This window comes from Populus nigra, chromosome 13 (assembly GCF_951802175.1).
Source record: "Populus nigra chromosome 13, ddPopNigr1.1, whole genome shotgun sequence".
Lineage (NCBI taxonomy): Eukaryota > Viridiplantae > Streptophyta > Magnoliopsida > Malpighiales > Salicaceae > Populus > Populus nigra.
Genome location: NC_084864.1, coordinates 7850227 through 7860374, shown reverse-complemented (window position 1 = coordinate 7860374; position 10148 = coordinate 7850227). Strand labels below are relative to the sequence as shown.

General features: G+C 32.9%; 1 pseudogene; it reads left to right on the top strand.

Moving 5' to 3' along the window:
* The first annotated feature begins 1579 nt into the window (after nucleotides 1-1579).
* Nucleotides 1580-1690, top strand: LOC133672212 (small nucleolar RNA R71; annotated as a pseudogene).
* Nucleotides 1691-10148: the final 8458 nt, after the last annotated feature.

Here is a 10148-nt window from a genome sequence, read left to right as displayed (position 1 = left end):
CAAATGATAGCTTCGTTAGTCCATTCCTACAATTAATCAATGCATTAGAAGTTGCAAGAAACAGACGTCCTACAATAACAGGAAATGAATTACATGCTTCGACAGGTTGTGTGGGACAATAAAATCCACATGATAAATGGATTTATTAACTTGTACTAACACATCTTCAATTATTCCTCTAGGCACTTTTACAGATCTATCAGCACGTAAAAGAGTTATAGAAGTTGGTTTTAACTCACCTAGATTGAGACTTTGAAAAACTGAATATGGAAGTAAATTCACACTAGCTTCATGATCAAGTAAAGCTTTTTCAATTTTATATTCTCCAATAAAGCATGAAATTGTAAAACAACCAAGGTCTTTATATTTTAAAGCATTATTGTTTTGAAGAATGACACTTACTTGTTTGGCTAAAAAGGTTTTCTTTTTCACGTTCAGTTTTCTCTTCACGGTGCACAAGTCTTTCAAAAATTTAGCATAAGAAGGTACATGTTTAATAGCATCCAACAAAGGTATATTGATCCTTACCTGTTTGAAAGTTTCAAAGATTTTAGAGTTGTGATTGACTTTTCTTTGTTTGGTCATGACATGAGAAAATGGAAGTATTGGTGGGGAATCAGTCTTTTCTTTGCAATGTTTAGATTCAACCCCTTCCTTACCTTTAGAGATTGACTCATCATCTTTCTCACAAGGTTCAAGAATGGGTTTTTCAATAACCTTACCACTACGAAGAGTGATGACTGATTTGACTTGATCCATGTGTTGGCTTCCGGGACTACTTGCATTTGCATTGTACTGCCCCTTGGGATTTTGCTGTGGTTGAGATGGAAACTTACCTTTCTCCTGAAAACTAAGAGCAGATGTGAGTTTTGCAATAGCATCTTTTAGATCTACCATAGTTTGAGCATTTTGAGTGTTGATTGTCTCCTGCTTTTCAATGAATGCATGCAATGTTTCCTCAAGATTTCTTCTAGGAGGGGAAGCATAAAGAGGTGCATATTCATGTGAATTTTGAAAATTATGGTGTGCTTGAAACGATGGCTGTGAAGTTTTTGCATTATTGTTATCACTCTTCCAACTGAAATTTGGGTGATTTCTCCAACCAGGGCTGTATGTTTGCGAGTATGGGTTATGATTGGGCCTTTGGAAACTGTTTAAAGCATGGGCTTGTTCATGGAGGCATTCCTTGAAAAAAGGCAAAGTTGGACAGTCATTGGTTGAGTGTTCATTGGTTTCACATATTTGACACACAATGTCTTGAACAAATTTTAATTGACCACTCTTTTTTAATTCTAGTGCCTCGACTTTTCTAGCTAAAGATGCAAACTTGGCTTGGAGGTCATGATTTTCCCTAAGGTTGTACATTCTTCCACTAGATGTATGAGGTTGAGTTTTACTTGGTACCTCATAAGTGCCTGTAGTGTCCTAATTTTGAGCATTTTTAGCTAGCAAGTCTAGGAACTCTAGTGCTTCATTAGGGTCTTTATTTTCAAAAGTTCCATTGCACATCAATTCCATCATTTGTCTATCTTTAGGTGTTAACCCTTCATAAAAATATGAAATCAATCTTCATGTTTCAAAACCATGATGAGGGCAAGTTTTAAGCAAGTCTCGATACCTATCCCAACATTGGTAAAATATTTCTCCTGGTTTTTGAGTGAAAATGGTGATTTGTTTTTTGAAAGAGTTTGTTCTATGAGAAGGGAAAAACTTCTTTAAAAATTGTTGTTGCATTTCATCCTAAGCATGAATGGATCCTGACCTAAGATTTTGTAGCCATGTTTTATATTTATCTTTTAATGAAAAAGGAAAAAAAATTTACTCTGATGGTGTTTATGCAACAATTTAAGTCATTATAGGTGTTACAAACCTCCTCAAATTCTCTCAAATGCTAGTATGGATTTTCTAAATCTAAGCCATAAAAAGAAGGTAAAAGTTGAATAATGTCTAGCTTAAAATTGAAGTGAGATGCATCAGGAGAAAAAACTATACATGAGGGTGCACTTGTTCTTGTAGGATTCATGTGTTCTCTAAGTGTTCTAACTCGATTATTCTCATTATGAAGCGATTGGTTATCTTCTTCGGCCATATTTTCTGAAAATGATGAGGATACCCAACAAAGTCTACCACTTAATGTATGTGACCAAACTCTCATGCACGTGTAGGAAGAGAATAAAATGGAAGAAAAAAAAGAAACAAAACAAAACAAAAGTTAGATAAAAGAAAAGAAAAGACAAAAAATAAAATAAAATATATAATTTATACAATAATATAAAATGGAAGAAAAAAAAGAAACAAAACAAAACAAAAGTTAGATAAAAGAAAAGAAAAGACAAAAAATAAAATAAAATATATAATTTATACAATAATTTACCTCCCTGGCAACGGTGCCAAAAACTTGACACGATCAAAAGATTGATGTCTTCTTCCAATTGTAGGAGTGTCGAAGTAATAAATAACTCGGCAAGACCGAGGTCGAACCATAGGGAGGTGAACCATATAAATTACAAATAATATATATATATATATATATATATATATATATATATATATATATTATGGGATATTGATGTAAGAATTAAACAAGGATAAAACAATTGTCAATGTTAGAGGATCCACTAATTGTATTTCAAATAAGTATAATATAAACTCTTTTTATTACTCAACTAGAAACCACGCACAAAGGAGGTTCCAATTGGATTATAAATTGTTAACATGATTACATTAGTTATCTTATTCGAATAATGCTAATACTTGTAAATGTTGTCAGGTATTCATGATGTTAATTTATGTTAACAATAAATCAAGTTTCTTTCATAGCACATGTGTCAGTTATACCATACAGTTAGGTTATGAAAGTGCCAAGTATTTGTTGTACCAAGGGTTATACAACATAAATCTAGATTAACCATTTAACAAGCAAAGTATTAAGAGTGAATAAGATAACAAATACAAAACATGTTAGTATCAAACATTAAAGTCCATATTGAGTTTATATTATATTTATTCTTACACCATTAATGTACCCTTTTCACATTGACATGATAAACTTAGCTAAACATGATTAAGAAGAGAAACATAAACAAACTAGATAAGAACATAGTTATGATGAAAAACATAAATAAAAGATTAATGAGAGCAAAACTTAAACATTATAAAAAAATAAAGAAAGAGACCAAGAACATGATCTTGATCTGAAAACTAAGATGCCTAAATGCATGGCAAATGCCTCCTTTCATAGGTCAAAATTTGGACTATTGATTTGATGACTAATTGTTGAGTTGGTGGTCACCTCTTGACTTGGTAACCATCCTTATCTTCTTGTTTGCAGAAAACATCATTGCTAACATTAGAATTGGAACAGATAGTCTGTATGAAAGTTATGGAGAATTGTCTCAGATTTCCAACAAAACAAGAATAAGGTCATTTGGACTTCTAGAACTCGAGATACGGGCTAAACACTGAACAATATTTAGGTTGTAGGACAGATTCCAACTTCTCTGTTATTGCTACAATTTGAACTTAAAAACGGTCCTTTTGAATCTTGATCTCTTCATGAAAGTTTTAGGCCTATGTCTTAGCTTCTGTTTTTTGTGTTGTCCAAATGATGGTGTTTATTGTTTGAGGTTTTCTTATCTTCTCTATAGAGTATAGTAATGTATTTTTCTGTTGTAATATATGGTTACCTTTCTGTGTTTATTGATCATTGATGTGGATTGCCTACCACATTGTTGATAATTTGCTTTTGTTCTTCACTGCAAGTGCCTTCATCCTTTCTGGATGCCCGTGAACAATTCCTTTAGTTATGTTTGTTTGGTGGATGCATTTCCTGTTTGAATCTTAGGTAGTGTGGTCTTATCTTTTGGAATATCTTGTCAAGAGCTACTGACTTTGCAATATTGATCTCTCTCCTAGTTTGTTTATAAATCTTTCTTTTTTAATGCAATAAATCTATTCATTTTAAGGGAAAAAAGTCAATATATTAATTACTATGATGGTGATTTGTCTTCCTTTATTTCTTTTCTTCTGCTCTTTTTAGGGGTATGCACCATTAGGTTCTACAGGTTCACAGAAGATCAAGACCAAGGTTCTCAAGAATCCAATTCTTAAAATGATTGGAGAGAAATTAAGTAAATCCCCGGCACAAGTGGCTCTCCGGTAGGGACTACAAATCAATAATTCACTTCATTTTCAATTAGGCTTTGCTCTAGCTTCTTTAGGGGTTATTACTTCTTTAGTAGCTCAACACATGTACTCGTTACCTGCTTATGCGTTTATAGCACAAGACTTTACTACTCAAGCTACATTATATACTCATCACCAATACATCGCAGGATTCATTATGACAGGAGCTTTTGCTCATGGAGCTATATTTTTTATTAGAGATTGCAATCCGGAACAGAATGAGGATAATGTGTTGGCAAGAATGCTAGATCATAAAGAAGCTATCATATCCCATTTAAGTTGGGCCAGCCTCTTTCTGGGATTCCATACTTTGGGACTTTATGTTCATAATGATGTCATGCTTGCATTTGATACTCCAAAGAAACAAATCTTGATCGAACCCATATTTTCCCAATGGATACAATCCGCTCATGGTAAAACTTCATATGGGTTCGATGTACTTTTATCTTCAACGAATAGTCCAGCCTTCAATGCAGGTCGAAGCATATGGTTGCCCGGCTGGTTAAATGCTATTAATGAAAATAGTAATTCATTATTCTTAACAATAAGGCCTGGTGTGCTACCTAAAAGCATAAACGAGGCAAGAATCATAGAAAACATCGACATTTTTTACTGGTCTATTCCCGAAGACTTATTTTCCAAGCTTTCTGAAATTGAGCAGGCAAGTGACAGAGTTCTCTCTCAATTTTTTATGCTTATGGATGTTTATGTGCACTTGCTCTACCCAATACATTTTTTGTCTTGAGCTGCACTGCACCTACTATATATCTGATAATTGTAGTTCAAAGTAAGTAATAGTTTACTACGGTTATATAAAAATTTGCTTGAATTGGCCTGCAAGATTTTATGGGTCTGGTCATGCAAGTGGCCTATTTGCGTTAATGCACTTAGGCTCATGTTTTATCTACTTCGTGAATCTTGGGGTCATAGATTGGCTCTCTGAATTTATGAGCTATAATAAGTAATTTACTTCCTTCAAAATGATTGACCTTATAATTTAAACATGCAGGAGAGGCTTGTTACAAGAACTACTTTTGTGCATGGGACTTATGGTGCTTACAGGACATTTTAGCTGCTTGTCTCTCACATTACTCAATTTTCAAATGTTTAGTCAGTTCTTAATTTTTAGATCAGCAGCAATATGTTGAATCAAAAAACAGGTGGATAATATGTTGCTATATATTTAGCAGCGGCAAAGCCACTTGATTACATTTTAGTCATGTAAGTTCACCAAAATCATATCAAGAAATGTATTTATTATAAATAGATGAAAACATATTCATAAGACATTCTGCCTCAAAATCAAGTGTGTTCATAGCAGCGCAGCAGTCATCTCAGCCTTTATAAAGGTGGCAATGAATAGTTGGATCCCAAGTATCCATGCTTTGAGGAAGAGAGCATTAGTTGCCTAATTGTCCGTTGGCACAAGGTATGCTTTGCGTCTATGGTCAGGATGTTGAATTGACCCTAAGCAACTACATAGACGTATGCATGCCATTTATAGTCCAAAACTTAATTTCATGTCCTCTCTGTCTTCTTCAAGTATCTTGGTGATGAATAACCATCAAATGGGGATGGATCATTTTTCTTCAACTAATAAGGCCACACAAAATATCTTCAATAATAACAATAACAATAATCTCAATGATATTGATGATGAGATTATCAATCACTTATTGATCCATCTCTCTTTTTTTTTCATTTGTTTTTAATCTTATTTGTTATTCTTAAGATTAGAGATATCTTTCCTTTCAATCTTATTTATGATTTTTAAGAATCTAGTACAATTATATTATCTCTACCAATTTTCATGTTATCCTTTTTGTGGCAATCAATGCAACTTTTTTTTAAAAAAAAATGCTTTCCACTATGGCTACTCCATTTTTATTTTTGTTTTAGTAATGAAATTTTATTATATTGACAGGAAAAAAAGAAAAGAACACCGTAGCTGAAATGGAACAAAACTATAAAATAAAAGGTGTATCGCTAAATATTATTGACATGATAATTTTTTTTCAAGAATAGACATATATATCATAAACTGAACTGATTAACAATCCTGTTTTGTTAGGAGTGGTCTCATTCAACTCTATTTCTAGTACTTTGTGGGTCTACTGTGTTGCCAATTTGGTTGGTTCAATAATGATGTATTAAATGCACCCAACTTGTCAGGTTAGTTGTTCTCTGTTGTACCTTTAGGAGAGTTGTGATTGAATTAGTGGATCCTGAAGTTTCATTTTACATTTGCTTTCATTTCCTTTCACGAAAACACCACTCAAATTTATGTTAATGCACAATGAAAAGTATTGTCGACAATTGAGCGCAGGGACCATAGCTAGTATAATGTATATGATGTTGTGGGAAGAATTTGGGTGTTTCCTTGATTAAAGGGTGCCGGCTCACTTTATGATCCAAGCCCAATGATGGTACGATGCATTAAAATTAACGTGGACATTGTTCCTTAATTCATGTTTCTTAAGATGACAGAATTACAAGTATATATATAGTGTTATTTTCTTTGGTTTTTATGTTCTGGCAACTGCTTGTTTTGTTTTCACTTCGTTATATATTCAAATGTTATATATTCTTATTGAGATCTTTTATTGGGAATTTGTTTTGAATATTAGTGAATTGAAAAAAATGTAAACTGAAGAGGAATTCAAAAGAATGCTGACCTCACTTGTTTCTTTGCTCTCGTGGAGAGCTGAAACTCTCAAATATGAGTCTTGTTTCATTGATGATCTTATTGGCATGTTTCACAAATGTGTATCTCATTTATACACTAGTTTCTTTATGTTACATTTATTTTGTTTGGCACTTCTTGTTTGAATACCGACATTGAAAAGCATTACTTTTATATGTCCCTTGTCTATTTTATGGATAGATTTCTCACCCCTGTATTCTATAGACATGAAGGATTGGCAGACAAGGTACAAATACTATATCTTTTCAATATTCTTTTATTATAAGAATGATAACAAAGGTATTAATATGTTAAGAATCATGTTGCTTAAATGATGATAGGGTGTATAAAAAAATCACCATTAAAGGTGTTATAATTACGCAAGGCTTATAGGCTATATAAATATACAGAACCCGCTTGTTCTTGCTGTTTTGTTTTCCTTCTCTCTTCCTTGTACCCCAGCTTTCTCGGGTTCTTTGCTTTATTTTTGCTCTGGTTTTGCCTCTATTTTTGCTCTGGTTTTCCTCTGTTTTTCTGGGTTTTTCTTCCTTGTTTTTTGCTTGCGTTCCTCTCTTCCCGCTTCTGTTTTCTTCCCCGGTTCTTGGCCTGTTCGTCCCTCTCTGTTTTCTGGGTTTTTCCTCTGGGTTTTACTTGATTTTTTCCCCTGTTTTTTTTTCTCGTCCAAAATCCCACTATTTCCCCCCCTTTCAGTCCCCAATTTTTCTTCCTTTTTCCTCTTTTTTTATAAGGCCAGAACCGGTGGTAACGGCCGCCTTCTAAATGCCCTATAACAGGTCGCCTTCAATGAGTAAGCGTTGCTGCCAACGGATGAAATGTCTTTGCCTTTAATGGCAGAGTCGTTGCAAAGGAAGAAGACGGTGAGCAGTCACTGCAAAACGACCCCGTTTTCTAGTTCTAAAGGTTGCTTTCAATTTGGTCCTTGGAATTCTTATAATTTTGCAATCAAGCCCCTGGTTAAAACGTAATTGGATCCTTGCATTTCCGCGTCATTTTCAAGCTGGTCCTTGGATTTTAATGTTTGCAATTTGGACCTCAATTAAACCCCAAACTGACCACTCGCGAAACCCTTTTCGCGTTTTATTCTTCATCGAGCAGGTCACCTGGAACAATTAGACCACTCGCGAAACCCTTTTCGCATTTTATTCTTCCTATCGGGCAGGTCGCCTGGAACAATTAGACCACTCGCGAAACCCTTTTTGCATTTTATTCTTCCTATCGGGCAGGTCGCCTGGAACAATTAGACCACTCGCGAAATTCTTCGCGTTCTATTATCATCGGGCAGGTTGCCCAAAACAATCTGATCCATTAAAAAAAACAAAACAAAAAAAAACAAAACAAAAAAAAAACAAAAAGAAAATGGGTCGTCTTCCAAATGACTTGTTTCTTGATTTCTACATCTCTCTGTAAAGGACGTGTGTCAATCTATTGTTTTCGAAGTTTTCAAGACTAGAAAAAAAAAAGCAAAGGTTCTTTCTGTATAAATTTACTACACAAAGCTAAAAGAAAATGAAATTTTCCAATATCTTTATATAGTAAATATTATAAAGAGGGAGCAACTGTCATAACCCAATTTTTGACCATTTTATTTTAATTATTATTATTATTTTATTTACTGAAAAGGATATAAAAAAATGATGATACAAAAATAATGATGATGAAAAGCAAGTAAAATAAAATAAATGAAGAATGAATTAAAATTTGGGTTAAGGGCAACATGATTGGAAGTTTTGAGGTTTAATTAAATTTTGAAATTAATCTAATTAATTCAATCAAGGGTTTAATTGGAGAATTGATAAGTTTTGAGACTTAATTGAGCTTGGAATTAATTTAATTAATCCAATTAAGGGTTTAATTAGAGAATTGATAAGTTTTGAGATTTAATTAAGCTTAGAATTAAATTATGAAATTTTACAAGGTATTAGTAACCGATGTAGATTCTCTTGGTCTATACTTTTTGCACCTTGCAAGCCTTGAGATGAACTTTCAAGGTTCATTTTCCTAAGCGATGAAGGATATTTTTAAAACCAATAGATTAATCATCATACTTAAACATAATAGCTAGAACCATCTTTAGGATATCCCCGTACAATCTCACTAGGCAAGCATGATGAACATGAACCTAACATTGAAATTTGGTCATGACATAACGGGTAACAAGACAACTAGAACCATAAAATATAATTAGGAGCAATTCCATCTAGAGAGATTGTTTAAGCTATGATTAGTTTAAAGCTCAAGAAAATGAAATTATGATTTGATACAAGGAAAGCTTAAAACTTTAAGAAGATTACAAAAATAATGAAATCTTTTAGATAAGCGAATTTGTAAGCATCAAGTGTAGTAAGATGTAAGGTTGGTTCACATGGAGTGAATAAGTGGTATTTATAAATAAAAAAATCTTCACTTAGTTGTTTTTGAACTTTTAAAGTGTTCTTTCATCTATTAGGAATGGTTATAACACCATTTTTTGAAAGAATACACGAGCTTGAATGTAAAATAAATTAATCACTTCAGAAAAGTTAGCTCCTGAGTGTAAAATAACTAAAGTACTATTTTTTTTAAACTCTTTAGTGATAAAAATTGCAAGAGCTCATTTGATAAACTTTATGTTATCCATTGAAAAAGAATTTGAGTGATAATACCAAAATATTTGATAAAAAAATTTCTCATAAGGCATTACTTTATTTTGTAAGATATTGTTTCATTTGTTTTTATTTAGTTATCTTAGTATAAAAAAATATCACAACATCGAGTTGGTACACGATATTTTAAGATATTGTTTGAATTCTTTATTTTTCTAAAGATCGAGAGTCAAGTAAAAGGATCCCACACACACCTGTATGATGACCAAGTGATGATATAGATAACAAACTCATGGAACTACCATACTTTCTAGACATGAATCTCTGTGAAGTAGATTAAAAGATGGACAATTTCTTCCAAAAGGCGTGGGAATTCTACATTTTATGGGAAGAAGTTTTTGTTCAATTACATTTCTCTAGTAGTTAGTAGTTGCAATATAACAGTAAAGACTCATTTGGAAATCCATGCCAGAGACGGTGCATAGAAATGCCCTAATCTAGGTAGTTTTTTAGAGGGAAAGTTAAGGGACCCTGGAACAAAAGCTCGTTAAGTGCATTGTTTGCTTAGATAGCAATAAATAAGAAAGGAAATAATCCTTCAGTACATAAATTTAAAATACCCATCACTCAATAAATTATATAACAGGCAGACAACAAATGAATAAGATTATATATAT